This window comes from Saccopteryx bilineata, chromosome 11 (genome assembly GCF_036850765.1).
Source record: "Saccopteryx bilineata isolate mSacBil1 chromosome 11, mSacBil1_pri_phased_curated, whole genome shotgun sequence".
Taxonomy (NCBI): Eukaryota; Metazoa; Chordata; class Mammalia; order Chiroptera; family Emballonuridae; genus Saccopteryx; species Saccopteryx bilineata.
In genome coordinates, this window is record NC_089500.1 from 22,171,161 (window position 1) to 22,190,716 (window position 19,556).

The 19,556-nt window shown below is 45.1% G+C and overlaps 1 long non-coding RNA gene across 2 annotated transcripts in view; it reads left to right on the top strand.

Annotated features, from left to right (window-relative positions):
* Positions 1–19,556, top strand: part of LOC136315376 (uncharacterized) — a 169,315-nt gene that overhangs the window by 111,336 nt on the left and 38,423 nt on the right. Inside the window, exon 5 of one of the 2 annotated variants that reach the window (XR_010727482.1) lies at positions 13,580–13,640. The exons of the other annotated variant lie outside the window; for it this stretch is intronic. This is a non-coding gene — a long non-coding RNA (uncharacterized lncRNA). Of the gene's footprint in view, positions 1–13,579; positions 13,641–19,556 lie in introns of those variants that run through there. 2 annotated transcript variants of the gene reach the window in all.

Here is a 19,556-nt window from a genome sequence, read left to right on the forward strand (position 1 = left end):
GTGGCATTCCCAGAGTTGGCCCCCTGTGAATCGAGCCTCTGAAGGACCCCGCTGACATTAGCTGCAGGCCTCCATCTTAAAACGCTATCTCAAGGAAGGTTTGGCCTTCCTTGCCTCCATGTTTAGGTAGCTGAACTGAGCCAGCCCGCAGCCTCCCAGGGACAGCAGCCCCAGCCATCTAGGGGAAGAAGTTCAGGAAAAGTTCTGCCCCTGGCCCTCAGGAAGGGCGGGGGAGGATTCAGGAAGGCTGGGCTGGGCCGCCCTTGGAAAGCCAAGACTAATTCCGCAGTCTAGTCACTCCGTCAAACATTTAGTGTATCCGGGTGATTGTTCCCTGGTAGGCCGCGACGGTCTATCTGCTGGGCCTTTTGTCATGTTAACTGCAGCCGATCAATGGATTGAGGTCAGGACTTCTGATGTAGGTGCAAGCTTAGAGGGAAAAAAGTCTCAAAGATTCATTTTTTCTCGTCTGGTAACACTCCGGTCACTTATTTTTTCTCAGTTAGCCTCTGCCGCTCTAAAGTGGATATTGATCAGTGCTTTAATGCAAACCTGTCAAATTAATTTTGCAGACCTGGGATATGACTAGCCTAAAATTGCTTCTGCATCTGTTCTCTGCAGCAAGCCTATGAATTTTAATCACGACCAGAATGGGTTGGTGGCTTTTTTTGTTAGAAACTTGAATAGGAAAGGTTTAAACTGTAAATGCCAGGGAATGATGCTGTTTTGTTCTTTTCAGAAACTCATGCGGTGGAGGTCAAAGAAATTATTATGTCGGGTGTATTCTTGGCAGATGCTGTGGGAAGCTTTGTGGGCTGGCTCTCTACAGAGCTGCGCCCAGGGAGCACCAGGCCGTCATAAACACCCACTGTCTCGAGTCACAGCTTTGGATAGTGGCAGGCATCAGAATGCCTGCAGGTCATGCCACCCCAACCCGTGAGAGCCTTCCCTGGCTCCCGCTTTATTGTGATTTAAGACAACTTTACCTTCTGGGCGTGAAAGAATCTTAGATGTCACTTTCTTTTTTAAGATATAACTTGGCCTTTCTCTACTGCACAGTCAACCTGGACCCCCAAGCCAGCACCCTAAGCCCTGGCAGGAGGCCCCCCACACCTCCACGTCTAGGAGTGGAGCCAGGGCTATGACACCGCAGCCGCCATGCCCACGGGCTGCCACTGTTGCCGCCACCAGGTGTCTTTGCACTGCTCTGTTCCTTGCACCCCCTTGGCATGGTTTCCAGTTAGACCACTGGGGCACACAGGGCCTTTTGCATGGCAACTCCACTTCTATCGGAGAGGGGTAGCACATTTGCCACAAGCACCCAGTGGCTCTGTCTCCTCCCCTTTGGTGACATCACCATCCCAAAGACAATCTTACCAAGTTCACTCTTCAGAGAATCAACTTATTGCAACCCTAACCATATTGGCCTTTGTTGTACATCATCATCGTCCTTTTATCAGGAACTTAATATGTGCCAGGCTCTGTTCTAAGTGCTTTTATGTATTACTGTCAAACACAAGACAATGGGCCCCAAATGGAGTCATTTATGATAAGCCCACACCATCAACCTGTGACTTAAATACAGTTTTGGCCCTCCCAGAAATGAATCTTAGCAGTCAATCAGGAATCATCTGATTAGCACTAGTGAGGTAATCTACCTGGTAGACCCCAACATCCCCTAAGGAAGTTACACTTTCCTTAAGGAAAGTGACCTTGCAACAAGCAGTCTGCCTTTTGCCTACTGTAACTTCCTTGTTCCTGCTCCCTTCTGGCTATAAAAGTCTTTCATTTTGTACAGTTCTTCAAAGCTCCTTTCTGTCTGCTAGATGGGATGCTGCCCAGTTTGTGAATCATTGACTAAAGCCAACAAGATCTTTAAAATTTACTGTTAACTTTTGCTTTTTAATGTCTAATTGAATAATCACAAAAACCACACGAGGGCAAGTACTCTTATCATCCTGGTGTTACTGGGAAGGAGAAGGAGGCACAGAGAGGTGACGTTTACTTGCCTAGACTGTACAGCTAACCAGTGGCAAAGCCGGATTTGAACCCAGGCTGTCTGGTGCTAGACCATCTTTTAATCTGCTCTGAGCACTGTTTGCCTTTGCCTACAGGCAATGAAGCACTTGATGTGGCGACTGTCTTGCTGGGTCTTCAATTGTTACATCTGTGTTATTCTTACCTCTCCAATAGAACTCCAAGCTTCTCAAGAGTAGAACACCCTTGACTCTTGGAGATTTTAATAGTTAAAGATGAAGGAACACATAGTCACAGAGAACAAGCCAGGAAACGTGTTTGTGAGACACTTTGGTGAAAACTCGATAGTGTAAGCAAGGGAAGGAGGAAGCGGAGGAGAAGCAGTAGAGGGGAGAGAATATGTTTCATGCGAGCATATTTGACTTTCTGTCTGTGAGGGGTCCCAGCAGTGAGAGGCTGGGAAGTGGACTCCTGTCTCCCTGAATGAAACAGCCAGAGGGGCTAGAAAGCATGAAGCCCAGAGATGGACCAAACTCCCCAGTTCAGAGAGCTGTGTGTTGAGAGGCCCCCAGGAGACCCCAGACAGCGCACATGAGGGCCCAGGGAAAGCAGCATTCAAGTGCCTGCTACCCAGACATTGCCAGCTGATCTGGGGTAAACAGAGAACCAAACACCCAAGCAGCTGTTGGGTAAAAGGACACTGGTCCCACTTCTTGTGACCCCTCCTGCCCCCCTGCCCCCTTGGAAAGCTGGTTTCTGAAGAGGGAAGGAGCCTGGGTGGTCTCAGAACCCAGACAGCCTCTCACCTCACCCACCCCTCACACCCATCATCACTACAGATACTACACAGGGAGTCAGGGTGTCTCTTAGATTACCCTGGGGAGGATCAAAGAGATGCAATGCAAAGGAAGCTTGAAGTCATATTTTAAACTGGACAGAGTTTTAGTGATTGAAGGTCATTTGGAAGTCATGGCATCTAAATTTTCTTTGCGAGATGAAGATGGGAGATTAAATATAGAAGGGTTATAAGCAATGGTTAGAAAATTAAACCATTCCATATTTAGGTCTCACTGAGATAACATTCCTATACAATCTACCTAGAAGAATACAACTGACAGATAGTACATGCACACTATGGGACACAATCCTACAACGCTGCTGAGAACCTGGTTTGGAAGACAGCTTTCTCCAAACAGCCTCTTACTTTAAGATCGTGAGCCTTACCTCTACCCGTGCTTGAAGACCTACAAGAAGGCCTTCTTGGCTTTCATGGCCTTGTGCACAAAGGGAGCCACTTGGCATTACTGGCCATTCAGTGGAGTTCCACAAAAGCAAGAGTTAGGACTATTGAGTTGATGATGACAGTAACCCTCAGGGACACCTCATTCAGGGGCTTAGTCATCATTTAACTCTTTCCCTCCACTTTTTGGCTGTGCTTGTTGGCTTTGTTCTCTTGGTTGCACACAGTGGCAGGGATGTGGTTATGGGCTCACTCTCCCAGCAGAAAGAGAGCTTCTCTGTCTCACACAGAGCTTTTAATAGCTTTTCAATCCAGAGAAAGCACCCTGACTGTCCAGGTTTGGGTCACCAGCCCTCCCTTGGACTGGTCACTGTGGCGGAGAAGTTTTGTGATGAGGTCAGCCTGGATCATTGGCCCATCCCTGGAAGGGCAGTGGGTTCTCTTATCAGAGAAGCCAAGAGCTGGTAGCATGGAGGGAGTCAATCCCGATTTGAGTGTTTTGTGAGGATTCGTTGATTATTTGTGGCTATGTATAACTTCTTTCTCAGTTTATCAAGTTATGTCAAGGAGTTGATCTCTCACCTGCTAGAAATGCCAACTAGAGTTCAACCATTTCGCATCACCGATGGTAGGTGAGTTTCCTGCATGTGAGAACTAGCTCCTGTGAGCAGTGTCCTCCTGGAGGCCAAGCAGGAAGCCCAGGACAGAGGAGGCACTCAATGAACATACCTTGAATGAATGTCTGCCTGAGTGAATGAATGACTATGAATGGAAGGAAAGGAAATGAAAAGCAATTAGACACACACATACCCAGAGTTCACCTAACCACATCGCTTCCTTCCCTCCCTTCCTTTGCTAAAAGCTTTGTGCCCATAATGTCAGGTTTGGGCTCCTTAGTCCCCAAGGGGAGGGGAGAGAGCCAGCTGCAGGTGGTCTGCAGGAAGAGACATGAGGCGAGGGATCAGGGGGTTTGTCCTGCCATTAATTACCTGTGTGCCCTTGGGTGAACCACTTCACCTGTCTTTGCTTCAGTTTCATCAACTATGAAACTGTGTGTCCTATTTACCATTTCAAAATAACAGTGAGAGGAATAGACAATATTAGAAAGTTAACAGGACTTGGAAAAATATAAAATAAAAGCATGGTATAGGAGAATGGGGGTATGATTGGGGTACCAATCTGATTGCACAGTTTGATGCTAAGTGTTATCAGTTGTGTGGGGAGGATGTCCAGACCCTCCTCATTGAGGAGCTCACACTTGCAAAGAAAATTCCCCAGTAACCCCAAAGTCCTGTGCATGCCCAGCCTGGAGAGGCACAGCTTCAAAAGTGAAAGAAACAATACATCCTGCCCTTAAGAAAAGATACTCACCTATAAAGCAGCTAGTAACTTATAGAGGGCTCAGTGGTGTGTTACAGAACATTAGTCAGCCAATAGATACTTGTTGAGCACCTGTCACGTTCCAGGCACTGTTCTAGAATTTGAGGATGAGAAGTGGACATACAGAATCCTACCCAAAGAGTGATTCATAAATGAAGAAATGAATAAACAAGCAGAGAATAAATAAATAGGATGATTTCAGGCCCTGATAAATTCTGTAAAGAAGATAGAACAGGGTAATGTGATGGAGCAGTTGGGGCAGGGGCCACTTTTGTAGAATGATCATGGGAAGTCTGGAAGGTGATAACCTGAGAACTGAGGCCTGAATGTTGAGGAGGGAAGGCTGCATCATGCAAAAGAAATAGCAAGAGGAGCACCTGGGGGGAGGTCAGGAAAGGGGCAGTGGGTCCTGAGCATAGTGAGCAACGGGACAAGTGGAAGCACAAGAAATAGCAAGAGGAGCACCTGGGGGGAGGTCAGGAAAGGGGCAGTGGGTCCTGAGCATAGTGAGCAACGGGACAAGTGGAAGCACAAGAAATAGCAAGAGGAGAACCTGGGGGGAGGTCAGGAAAAGGGCAGTGGGTCCTGAGCATAGTGAGCAACGGGACAAGTGGAAGCACAAGGTGTTGGGGAGATGGCTGGGGCCCAACAAGGGTCACATATGAGAAGGCAGGTGTGGACTTCATTCCAAGTGCTATGGAAATCCATTAAAGATTAGAAGCAGGAACATCATGTGACCTGAAAAAGAGAAAATGACCAAGCAAATGTGGCAAAAAAGTTAAAAATTGGTAAACATGAGCGATGAGGGCATTAGAGTTCTTCATAGTTTTCCTGCAACTTTTCTATACATTTGAAATTATTTCAGAATAAAAAGCAAAGAAATAAAAAGATCACTCTGGCTCCTGGTAGACCATTGACTGTGGGGTGTGGGGAGGAGGTCGTTGAGTATGGCTGGTGACCAGAGTGGAGGAGAGATACAGTGGGAAGGCTCTGGCAGGAGCCTGGGTGACTTGGACCAAAGGTAGTATTGATAGAAAAGAGGTCACTTTCAGGATGTATTTCTGGAGGTCTGCATCAGTTTTATAGTATTGCCATGACAAGTCGCCACAAACCTAGTAGTTATAAACAGCATAAATTTATCATCTTATAGTTCTGGAGGTTAGAAATTCAGCAGTTCTCCTGGGCTAAAATCGATGTTGGCAGGGCTGTATTCCTTTCTGGGGGCCTAGGGGAGAATCCATTTCCCTGCCTTTTCCGACTCCTAGAGGCCACTCTCCAGGTGTGGCACGTAGCTCCCTCCATCACAGAACCAGCACCAGGACACTGAACCCTTCCCACCCTGTCATCTCTCCCTGAGGCCACAGCTGAGAAAGTTACTCACTTTTAAAGACTCATGTGATGACATTGGACCTACCTGGATAACCCAGGATAATGTCTCCATCTCAAGATCCTTAACTTTAATCACATCTGCAAAGTTTCTTTTCCCATGTAAGGTGACATCACAGGTCCCAGGGATTTGGATCAGGATATCTTTGGGTACCATTACCCTGTCTGCCATGAGCTAAGACCACTAAGATTTGCTGGTGACCTAGATGAGGGTGTGTGGGTGTGACGTGACAGAATGGCAGAGCTATCTCCCAAGACAGCATGCCACTAGGAGGAGCAGACGGTGGACAAGGAGAGATCAATAGTTCTGTTCAAGGTGTGTGAAACCTGGAGTCAGGGCAACAGCAGTGCTTGGAGCCAGAGTGATTGGGAGAGCCTCACGCTGGCGCCCCGGGGAGGGTGCAGCAAAGCGAAAACTCAGCCAGTGTCACTACATGTCACGGCGTAGGCCTCCTGGGCATAGCAAATAAGTACCCGGTTCCTAATAGTCACCGGGCACTGTGGATACAAATACCTCCATAAGTAAAAAAGCTTCCAGAGGGAAGAGAAGGCCAGAGGGTGAAATGGCTGAACAGACAGGCTGGGGTCTGAAGTACATACAAGGCCTGGCCTACGAGGCCATGGGTTGTGGGCATGCTGCAGGGACAAGGAACAGCCGCCCAGGGCCTCGAGGTGGGTGACAAAACACAGGACAAGGGCACGAGAACACTTGACCTTTACCAATTCATAAGCAGGCCCCGAACTGGCAGAGTGTGAGCACGTGCAGAGAAAGTGTGGGCAAGGGGCGAGTGCGGGCACCTGTGTTGGCTCCAGCTAGGGAAATCCTGGCCGGGGCCCCTCCTGGCCCTGCTGCTCCTGCTGCACAGGTGTTCGCTGCTGGAGGATGCACACTGCGCACGGCGATGGGGGAGGTGCTCAACGAGGGGAGAGGCACCTCTTCCTTGTTCAGAACTGCTGCTCTTAAATCAAACAATTCAATCCAGGTGGAAGAGGGTTGGCAGCTGGGAGGGGAGAAGAAGAAGAAGCAGACGATAAAAAAAAATCAATAACTCTTCCCCATAAAATAAATTGAGATTTGTGGAATTCACTTCCACTTGACATCAAAGATGCCGATTTGGTGAATTCATTTAAGGCCAAATTGAAAACGTATCATTTTAATCCGGGTCCCCAAGCTGCCCCAGGCTCCGTGGCAAGGGCCCTGGGGACTGGGTTTACAACAGCTAGGGATGTTTATTTGGAGCTGATTGATCTCCATTGCTCTAGAAAAGCTGTGCTCAGGGTGGGCCACCTCTGTGCCCATCCCAAGATTCCTCCAGCTACAACATCCCCAGGTACCACTGGCCTGGTCGTGTTGGGCTATGTGACTCTAAAAGGCAGACTCAAGGCTGGCCAGAGCCTCAGGCATCTGGTCTCAGGCAGCTCTTTGGACATCACAGGGCCTCAGTATGTCCTCCTATAAATGAGTGTGGCATAAAATAGCATCACAGAGTCCACAGTGTCTGATTTGGGGAACTCCAGCCCTACCAGAGATTATGAGTAGGGTGTGAATGGCAGTGTGGACAGTGAGGACCCAGAGCCACTCATGTGGAAGAAACCAGACAATCAGTACAACGTGAATTTCCTTGGCCCAGGCCTCAAAGCAAAAAGGACAGGTCTAAGACACGCTGGGTCAGGGCCACCTGGTAAGATTCAGCCCTTTCCCTAACATTGTCGCTCGGGGGCTTCCCTCTGTTCAGAGTGGGAGTCTGCTGTCTGACATGTTAGCATGGCAGTCTCTGATGCGAGAGGGATGGCAAGGCTAGGGGTGGGTGTGGCTAGGATGACTCAGAGGTGGGCACTGCAGCAGGCAGACGGGCAGACGGTTGGTCAGGAACTGAGCAGGAGTGCTGGTTACTGATGAAGAACGTTGAATGAGCATGTCCAGGTGCGGATCCCAGCTTCGTGACCTCAGGCAACTTAACCACTCTGTGCTTGTTTCCTAATCTAGAAAATGAGAAATTAGTTAAAAAAAAAATCTTTTACCTGGAAAATGAAACACCATTCACCATGATGCTTGGCAGATTGTTGGCACTCCATAAATGTTACTGTTCTGATGATTACTCTGACCCGCTGGGAAGCCTTGAACAAGCCATTGAAACTTGCTCTCAGTGTCCTGCTCTATAAAGTGAAGGAGTGGAAGCAAATGTTGTCAGCAGTCCAGGCCTAGACTTGCCTAGTCTTTGCTTCGTGGGTCCTTGCCACCTAAGTGACCACATGGAGGAGCAAGGACTTTTCACCAGAGGGCGTCTAGTCTCAGTAGCTCCTGCCCTAGACCTCCCAAACCTTGGCCATGTGGGCACAGGAAGGGCCCCAAGGGAGTCAGCACTGGGAGAGCCCCGGCAGGGTTAGCATGAGCTCAGGCAAGACCAAATCCATGGCCGCATCCACCCTGAAGCCCACTTGGCTGGCTGGGCCCAGGCTCTGGGCTTTGGGGCCCAAGCTTGATTTGACCTCCTCAAATTGAATGTTCACTTTAGCCTAGATTTGCAAAGCAATTTGTTAATGCTCCTGTGCAGGGGCTGTTTTCTCTAGGGTTTTAAGGGGAAAAAAAACTAATTTCAATGTAAAATTCACAGCACCAAATTGAAATGTATTCTGAGCCAAGTGAGCAGTTCAGAATTTCCAGGTCCCAGCGATCAGCGCGCGTCACATTGTAATTACACCTTTCTTTGTGCGTCAGCTGCAGCCCGGCGAGGAAAATAGAAGATGATGCTGACCCTTTTGAGGAGAGAAAGGACCTTTGTGCCTGTTCCTTTTCAGAGAGAGCTCTTCCAAGATGATAGGAGAGGAACACCTGAATCAATCTATCGAGGGGAACAAAACCATTCGTAGCTTCAGCCTCCTTAGCCAGATTGGTTGCACTGAACAGTTTTTGGAGCTTAACTGTTATTTCTTCAAATGCTTTGGACGGAAAAAAATGAAGCATCTTTTTTCTAGCACATCTTGGTTTATTTTTCTCAAAGATGGTCCCCAGCATCTCCCTCCTCCACATACACATATATACACACACCACACACGAACACATACACACACATGCACACACAGTACACATGCACACACATGTACATACCACATAGTTCACATGCATATACATGTAACCCACACACACACATGCATACACATACACACACCACAAACGTGATTGTACAACATGAGTGCTCACATGCATACACACTTAAATGCATGTGTGTTCATACTTAACACATGCCCACCACACTTCATAAGCTTAATCACATGCACAGACCATGTGTTTAGAAAAGAATACTAGCAGACCTTTAGCTGGATTATAAAGTTCCAGAAATAGAGAAATTGAGATAAGACCTGATTAGATGATACTAGAGAATTCCTATTAATTTTCTTAGGCATGATGATGGCATTGTGGTTAAGTGGGAGGATGTGTCCTTGTTCTTCGGAGACACAGGCTGAAGTATTTAGAGATAAAGAATCAACATATCTGGGACTTGCATTCAAATGATTCTGATGGAGAGAGACTATAGCAACTTGGCAATCATTGTTGAATCTGGGTGCAGGGCATCATACTACTCTTTTAATATTTTGTGTATTTGAAATTTTTCCAAACTAAAAATTAAGGAAATAAAGATTAGAAACAATTTTCCAAATTGCATCTAGTTGGCAGTTTCTTTAAAATCTGCACTTTATATCCCATTCTGTCGTCGTGTGTGTAGGCGGGACACACACACAACCCTCACATGGACCTGGCTTTGCAGGCAGGCGTTAGGGTTTTGTTGTTCCTGGGAAGGAGAGAGTCTGAACAAGAAGGGAAGAAAAACAGCAGGAGACTTTTTTGGTGCTGGTGAAAATTTGCAACTCTCTTATTTTCATCTTGGTTAACAAGTCTTTATTCTTTTACTGTAAATATTTAATGTAAGTGCTACAGCCTCAGTTACTCAAACTAATGAGCATCATCAATTAATATTAGTAGATTAGACCTGTAGAGTGTGAATTCAACTTTATAGGTAACAGGAAAGTATTATAAGTGGGAAGGAGGGAAAGAAGGAAGAAGGAAGGAAGGAAGGAAGGAAGGAAGGAAGGAAGGAAGGAAGGAAGGAAGGAAGGGGAGGGGAGGGGAGGGGGAAGGGAGGAGGGAAGGAAGGAGTGAAAGAAGGAAGAAAGGCAAGCAGGCTATATAAATGTACCTGTTGAATTATTGTTTCTTCCATACAGGGTTTCTATGGCACCCCCATAGGTGAGGCCCCCATCTCCATGGCAATGTGCAGTTGATATGTGGGTGCAGTGATGGTTTTCAATCTTTTCTTAATCTATGCCCTCCTTGGATAGTTTAACATTCCCACATTTCCTCTAGAGATTATTATGGTCCCCTAGGGGCATCTTCTCTATCATGAAAATCTTTGTCTTGGATGACTTCCCACCAACCAGAAAGATTTTCTTCAAGTTTTAATTTCTGTAGTTTAAATTTTTAGAAATTAAATTTTAAGAATATGCCCCAAATAAAAGTATAACATCAAGTGCTTGCTTTCAACCCACATGGTCCCTGGACACTCTAAGGCAGCCTCCCCGTTGAAGAACAACTGGCCCAAAGCCCCATGTGGTCACTGGCAGCGACCAAGGGCAGCGAACCACGGCGCTGGGCTGTCACTGCTTCAGCGTCAGGCTCGGTTGCAAACTTTGTTGACCAAAGATTATAAACAGTGAAATACCATATTGTGCCGGCTTTCTTTTTATCTTTGGGCCCAAGGTTAATTGTGTATGTGAGTTGTTTCAAGTGCCCTTTGATAATTGAGAGGTGCTTGTGATGTCTGCAGCCTTTAATTAAATGAACCAAATGTTAAGACTAAGAACAAAAGTTCACAGCAGCCGCACTGTCAGAGAGCTGAGTGTCTCTAGCTAGTTCTTGATTTCATGGAAGGTCTCTTTTAGGCAGGAAATACATTTGTGCAAAACTGGGAAACAGGAAAAGACAGAGAAACTTGGGGCCAAGAGCCCAGAGAGAGGTGCAACCTGCAAGTCAGGAAGAGAGCCTCAGAGGCCACGAGTTCTCCAAGCAGATCACTCTCCTGGACACAGGGCACAGTTCAGAGCTATGGGGGTCCCAGCCTCTCCTCCTGCAATCCATCCTGCCAGTTTGTGGGCCTTCCAAAAACACTTCACTACGTCACTCTGGTTAGTCTATCCATTCCACAGAAATCGATCGGACATCTATTATACACCAAGCACTGTCCAAGGTGCTTTGGGGTTGCGAAGATGGAAAGCCAGTGTTCCCTCTTCTGGGACTCTAGATGAGGAGGGGAGATGAGGCATGAACAGATGTGGCATAATGTATGCTGTCCTGTAATCGTCGGAGCACATGTTAAGGCACCATATTGCGTGCACCCATAAAAAAGTACCATAACAGAGGTCACACATTTACCAGGAAAGAATGAGCTTCAGATGTGGAAACTGAGGCACAGTTTCCACATCTGCAAAATGGAGATAACAAACTTCTTCAAGGGGCTATAGTGAGGAATAAATAAAACAATACACATAAAGTGCTTTGAGTAGTGCCTGCCACATATAAACCCCTATAGAAATGTTTGCTTCTATCCTTATTACTTCTAGCTAAGTCAAGGAGTAGGGTGGGTTTTGTGGTTAAGTGGGGAAAAGGAAGCTGGTTGCCTAAAAGAGTGTTTAGACTCCAGAGCCCAGCCATCAAGGTCCCAGTCTTGCATTGACCCTTCTCTGTCACTGAGAACCCCACAGCTCAGAAAGATGTGTTCCTGGCCCTGGCCAGTTGGCTCAGTGGTAGAGCGTCGGCCTAGCGTGCAGAGGACCCGGGTTCGATTCCCGGCCAGGGCACACAGGAGAAACGCCCATTTGTTTCTCCACCCCTCCACCACGCCTTCCTCTCTGTCTCTCTCTTCCCCTCCTGCAGCCAAGGCTCCATTGGAGCAAGGATGGCCCGGGCGCTGGGGATGGCTCTGTGGCCTCTGCCTCAGGCGCTAGAGTGGCTCTGGTCGCAACATGGCGACGCCCAGGATGGGCAGAGCATCGCCCCCTGGTGGTCAGAGTGTCGCCCCCTGGTGGGCGTGCCAGGTGGATCCCGGTCGGGCGCATGCGGGAGTCTGTCTGACTGTCTCTCCCTGTATCCAGCTTCAGAAAAATGCAAAAAAAAAAAAAAGAAAAGAAAAGAAAAGAAAAGAAAGAAAGATGTGTTCCTTTAGGCTGGATTAGGACACCATGCTGATGTGTTTCTCCAGTACCCCCTCCCCTGTCCCTATATGGTTATTTAGTGTCCTACTTGTTGCTTTCTTTGAACTAATTTAGGAAGCCTGCTCAGTATGAATGAACACTCTCCAAGTTGTCTTTGAGAACAAGAAGCCTGATTCTGATGGATTTACTCTAACTATGGTCATTGGGCTCCGTGATGTCAGAGGCCTGGGCTGTTCGTGGTCCTTCCTTCCTCCCTCCTTAACGTGGTGCCATAGTATTGAGCACACTAGGAGCCCTAAAGAATATAGACAGAACCCTCAGGCAACAGCACAGTCATTGTAAGGAGCTTGTCCCATTTCAAAGTGGCCTCATAATTATATCTAGGGGACAAGATGCTGCAATGAGCAAAGATGCACTAAGACTTCAGCACATTAGACATGAACCTGTCTTATAAGGAGTTCAATGTAGTCAAATATATTTCTGAGTGTCCACAACTGCATAAGACCACTCGGCATGTCTGTCACCTGCACAAGACTATGTATTACCTGATTTTGGTCAACTTAATCTGGATGATGCCCAGAGCCGGGCTCAGTGCCCAGACCCCCGTAGAGCTTGTATACAGGCAGTCAGGCAGGCTTGCTTAGGTCCCAGGCAGCCCAAACCACATCCAGCACATTCCATCAGTTTGGAACTTTTAAGAAGGAAATCTGAGATCCTGGAGAATAAGAGATATGTTCTTTCTTCTTCTCCACATCTGGAAAGTTGGTGAGAAAACTTTCAATGCCTTGAATCAGGGCCAGCCCCAAGCCAAACCACAACAAATACTCAAGCCTAATCTTGCCTTCTAACCAACTTCCCTTCTCAGGGTCATCGTTCTCCCCTCCTCTCCCCTGCCCCCATCCAGGTGCCCAGTGCCGCCCCTGAGACCTTGCTGTAGGCTGGCTGATAAGATGGGCAGTGCTCTGCCCTCTGGCGCTGAAAGCTCTCAGCCCGCCTGGAAAGAGGCCTTGGATGAAGAACAGCTCACAGCCTGAGGGGTTTAGGCTTTCCTGACACCTTTCATGTCACCCTGGCTAGGTGGCCACAGGCAATCCCATGCAATCCCTGGCGATGGCTCTGCTTGCTACGGAGTGGGTTTTCTTTTCTGACAGTGCAATATTGCATATAATAACAATTACCAATGACCTCCACTAAGCTGTCCGATCTCATTATTGCTGATGCATTCGGTGCCTGCCATTGCCAATTTGCCTCAGCTGAGGTTTTATTCAGTGGGCTATGATAGAGCTGTACAGCAATCTTTTTCCATTTAAATAGTTTAATTGAGGAAAGCTATCAGATGTTTCCAAATTTAATGTATACAACAATTTGCTTTTTCCTATCTCTTTTCAGAGTTGAGTTGGAAGAAAATGACATCTGATTCTTATAGAAGGAAAGCAATTACATTTTGGCGTCTGCCTTCTCTGGCTTGCATATGTTTTTAAACATAAAAAGAAATTCTTAATATGTAATTGTCAGGTAATAAAAAGGGAAAAATATTTTACTTTGCATTTATGAAGTAATTTTTCAAAAGCATAAGGGAATTACATGTTAATGTTTTATGTTTATGACTGCACTCTAATACTGCACTATTTCTTCAAGTTTGGGTCTTTCCCTCCCCTCTGAAAATGAGAGCTGAGATGATCAGGCCTAACTCAAGCCCTGCCGCCCTGCCTCCCTGACAGGAACGTCCTCGTGGACCCAGACTCTCCTTCTCCGAGCTCCTTCCTAGGAGGTCCTCCTGGCTGCACCATAATATGACCCTTGTTTTCTACATTGAATTATTAAAAAGTGACACCAAATGGTCTTCCTGTTTCAATTGTCAGGGGTTTAGAATAGAGAATTGCTTTTGCATTTTGTTTTCTCCACGATGTTCCACAAGAGGCTCAACTCCACATAGTTGATGCTCAATAAACACTCACTGAACAAATTTACTCACCAAATTGCCAAATAACTAGTGATCAAATAATGAGAGGGATGTTATCCCAGCATGCCACGCATGGTACAGAGAAGAGACTCCTTGAATGGCATGGACAGACAGAAGGACAGACAGGTGAATAGACGATACACTCTACACAACTCATCTGAGATTTCTCTGATATTTTGCCCAATTGGATTAGACTTGACAGCTCCCCCAGGCTCTTTTTTTGAGTCTATTTGCACCAGATAGACTAAGATCATGGGTCTCAGAATTTTCCAGTAAGTATCCGGTGGCAACAGACAGAGTCATAGGGAACCAAGAGAGCCTAGGTCTTACTATCTCCATTTCTCACAGGAGAAATTGATGGCTTTCAAGTTCATTATAGTCTTTAATGAGACTTTATGATTACAAACTTCAACTCAACACTGCCCAGGAATTCTATTTCTCTTTAAGTACATTTAGCCACTCTTGGGGATGACTCTTCTTTCTCTTCAAATATTCTATATCACTTCTCAGTTGATGAACTCACCTCATACTTCAGTAAGAAAGGAGAAATAGTTGATGGGAACACCATCATCTTCCTCCACCACCCTCAGTCTGACCCACACTGCACCATCTCTCTCTCTTCCACTATGTCTCAGCGAAGAGCTGTCCTCCCGCATTAAAGCTGACCCTCCACTTGTGGGCTGGTCCAGTCCCCATCCCCTGCTCAGACTTCCCCCTTGTCTCCTCTCTCCTGGACCATTCCCATCAACACACCGATGTGCTCTAGCTTTCTCCCTAAAAAAGAAGCAGGAAAAAACTACTCTCTTAACCTCGCATTCTGCGCCAGATGCCACCAGATCTCTCTGCTTCTCTTCCCAGCAAAATCCTGCGGGGTCCACAATACCCACCCCTGGAACTGCTCTTGTCCAGGTCCCCAGTTTTACCTCTCTGCTGCCAAATCCAATGGACAATTTTTGGTCCTCATTCTTGCCCTCTCAGCAAGCATCTAACACAGAAGGACAGGTTTTCAACCTGGTGTTTATTCGTTTATGTATCTGTTTGTTGCCTTTCTCCTGCTTTAAAATGAAAACTCCTGGCAGGTGAAAATCTTCTGCATCTAAGTTACTGGTGTAGCCCTGGTGCCTACTTCGGAAGCTGTCATATGTATATGTTGAACACATGTTGTGTTGCTAAATGCACTTGGCTCCAACAATCTCAACCTCAAATCTGTATCACTGAGACATATGGTTCTCCAGGGGAAGGGCTGCCTTAGTGTGTTTAGGGGCTGTGTGCATTGAAAGCGAAGACTTGATATTATAATTTTATTTGGGCATAGTCTTAAAACTTAAAAACATATCATGATAATCTCTCCAAGTCAACAAGAAGTGATATTCAATGCAGTCTTTTTTTTTTAAACTGTGCAATGCTCTATAGAATAAATATCCCACAATTTAATCAACTATTCCTCTTTTTGTGGACATTAATTTTGTTTTCAAGTCTGTGTAGTTGCAAACAGTACTGATGTGAACATCTTTGACCTTAAACAAGTATCTTTTCTTACAGGAACTTTTTTTTAAAGAACACATTCCATTCCCAGGAGTAGGTTGCTAGATTGAAGGGAATGTGTGTCTCACATTTAAAAAATCATTACCTAGTTGTTTCTAAAAACATGTGATGACTTACATTTCCTCTAATCATATATAAAAGGCTCTTTCTCTCCAATATTTCTACCCACAGTAGGTTACCTCCCTTTTTAATTTTTACTAGTCTTATAGTAGAAATTATCTTTCACTATAACTTTCATTTGTAGTTGTCTCACTATTAGAGAAATTAAAGATCTTTCACATATTTATTGACATTTGAATTTGATCTTCTTTGACCTGTCTTTTCACGTTCTTTGCCCATTTTTCTATTTGTTGTCATTTTCTTACTCATTTGTTAGAAATTTTTGGTATAGTTTAGATATTAACATTTTATTAGTCATCTGCATTGAAAATATTTTCCTCAATCTATTATTTTGCTTTTTTATGACATCTTCCACCATAAGAATGTGACATTAATTTTTATATAACCAAATATGCCTACCTTTTTAAAAAATATTTTCTAAATTTCCTGACTTGGTTTACAGATTTCTTCTTCTCACACTACCTTGTCCTTCAACCATAGACCTTAGAAGGGATATATATATTCACATATATATAATATAATATATACATATACATAATATATACATATATTATATATATTCCTTGATTTTTTATATAAGTTTATGGTTTTATTATTACTTTAAACCTTTAATCCTGGTGAAATTATTTAAAATATGATGTGAGGCAGAGAATCCCACACTGCTTTTCTTCTGAGCTGACTATCAGCACCATTTATCACACAGAACACCTTTCTTCCACTGGGATCTTTTCTGGGTTTTCCATTCTACTTGGATGTCAGTCACATTCCTTATAAATAATGTTTTTATTTCTGGTAAGAAATCAAGTTTTCTTTCCCCAATTATTCTTTATTTTTTTTGGTTTTTCTCAGAAACTTATTTTTATATCAATTTTTAGATACTTGAATGCAAGAAAAAATCCATTTGAACTCTAACTAAAATTTCATTACATTTATGCGGTAATCTTGAGGAGAATTGAAATTTTTATGCTATTAAGCCTTACAGTCCAGAAGATGGTATGTTTTCCATTTATATAAATATTGTTTTATTTCTTTCAAAAGTATATAGATATCTTCCTATAGGTTCAATTCTGTGCTTGAATTTCCGCTGTTTGCCTTTAGCATCTAGGACTTAGGCTCAGCCAAGTATCATAGACCGAACTTGCTGACTGAGACAGCAGACCACCAATCTGTAAAAATAAAAACAAGCCCACTGGCAAACTTTTAGGGATAATGTACCATACTGACTTTGAAGTCAAATAGATTGCTTTAAATTTTGCTTACTAATTGAGCCTCAGTTTCACCATTTGTGAAGATGGCATTACAATGCCTACCTTACTGGGTTGAAGTAAGAATGAAAGAAGACATGATTTGCAATTTCTGTGACAATGTTAGCATGTAGTAAATGGTCAATAAGTGCTAATGGAAGTGTTTTTTGTTGTTGTTGTTGTTGTTGTTGTTGTTAATTGTTCGATCATTTAAGAGAAAAAAAAATAGCTCCATGAATTGCATAAAACTCACCTGGAATAATATGATGGCCTTTGGCGAAGACTGGGACTCACAGATATACTCCTCCTCTCCTCTACCCCCTGGGACCCCCAGACACACCATCTTCTCCTTCTCCTTCTCAGGCTCTCTCCCTCCACATTTGTAATCTGGGCCTCTTGGGGACCTTAATCAACATTTCTCTCAACAGCAGAACCCTGGCCTGGATTCTCTACAGATATTATCTGTGTGACATTTTTTTGCTGTTTTAGACATCTCATTATTGTCCCTATTTTTTTTATCCTATTGAAGAGGAAACTAAGACCCCGAAAGGTAACAGCAGTGGTTTTCAATCTAGAACACTGAAAGCCTTTTCAAATAATCAACCCAATTTCTTAGTGTAATTATACAGAGAAAAAAATAAAAGTAATTTATAATCAAATAATGTGCATTTCCATATGTAAATTCAGGCATATCTACACTAGAGGACAGTGATTCTTGCACCTACTCATAATAAGTAACTTTGTATTCAAGAATAAATGATATTAAACTGAATGCTATTGGAACTTCATTCTTGACATTTTCAAATAACGACTAAAAGTATATATGGTGTGTGTGTTTGTATGTATATGAATGCATATGTGTGCACACCGTATATCCCTGTTTCTCTATATATCCATATAGACACACAGACAGAGAGAGAGGTGGTTCTTTTGATCCAGACAGTTAAATCGCCATTGTTTGAGAATTGTCATGTGCCTAAGTTGTAAACAACTCTGAAAGAGAGGAACTGGAAAAAGGGTTCTGTTTCCCTTGATTTATTTAAGTGATAGTTGCTTTCTTGCAAACACCAGAGTATTTTATAACAGAGCAAAAATACTTTGATTTATGTGTGAAACAGAGTCTAGGCTCAGATCGTTATAAGCAGGTTTTCCTCCGCTACCGACTAAGCAAATGTGGGCTTGTCCCGCACATGGCTGGGTGCCCACTATCCTAGCCTTACTTACCCCCACCAGATGTGCAGAGCACCCCAATTGTAGGGCCCATCTAGAGGCCTCCACAAAGTGCCCTCTAGGGGGCAGCCCCAGCCCCGCTGCGAACCCGCACCAGCCTGGACCGGCGGGTGCGCGCTCCGGAGCAGGGCAGCCAGCAGGTGCGGCCCAGGGCGCCGGCCAGGGCGCGGGCACTGGGAAGATGGATGCGGCGTGCACGCGGCTCGGCCGCCCCGCCAGGATTTCTCCCGACCTCCGCCACCCCTTTGTTGGCCGAGAGAGCAACAAGCTCCCGGCTTACGGAGGAGGTCAGGGGAAAGTGATTTCAATTAGAGGGGGATCACTGAGGTCTCAAGCCAACACAGACAAGTTGTGTAACACCAGCGGCGATGCGATCAGAGTCATTTATCCTTCTCCGAGCCAGTCAGCCCGGGCTTTAAAGGAAGCTCCTTTGCCGCCCCACCCTCATCTTCCTTCTCTTTCTGGCTTTTGAAAGAAAAGGGAAACAGAGAAAGTGGCCTGATGCTGAATCTCTCCTCTCTGCGAGATGAGTGAGGAGGCTATTACCCCATGTGATTAGGGTGCCTGGGGAGATTCCCCCAGGTCTGCCGCTTGCCCCAGGCCCAGAGGAAACTAGTGGGGGTTTCAGGATAGGAAAAACAGGGAGAGGCAGGGAACATGACTGATGGCCTCGACCTCCCCCCACCCCCTGTCTTTATATGGAAATCCTCCCACACTCAAAGCCTGTCTGCAGGCAACCTCTTCCTTGAAGTGGCTCTGACCTTGCTTTCTGGGAATGCAGAACCCATACTGTTCCATCCAGAACATTGTACCCCATCTCCCAATGGTCTTGAGGTTCATCTGTTTCTGTAGCCACTGTTTTAGCCCTGGTTCTTTTTATCCTACTCACAAAAATTAAGGGATATTTCAAAATGAATATGAAGTGATAAAAAAAGAAGCATTTGATTTTTTTTTTATTAAACAAGAACATCAGAAAAGTAAATGACAAGTCAAAGAAAGTTGTTCGATTAGGCAAATGAGATGCAAAACCAACTTTTATTTCATTGGTGAAAATGCACTATTCAAAAGGCTGAAAGTATTGGAGTATCTGCACGTTCCCTGATCCCCTAATTTTTGATGCTGACTGTAGGCTATCTCACTGCTTTCTGGGTTCATGTTCTTTCCCAAGGTACCAAAAAGAGACGCTGACAGACTTGGGTATGGCAGCAGCAGGTGTGAAGAGGGCAGAAGGCCTGAGGAAGCAGGACAGCATGAGGCTCATGGA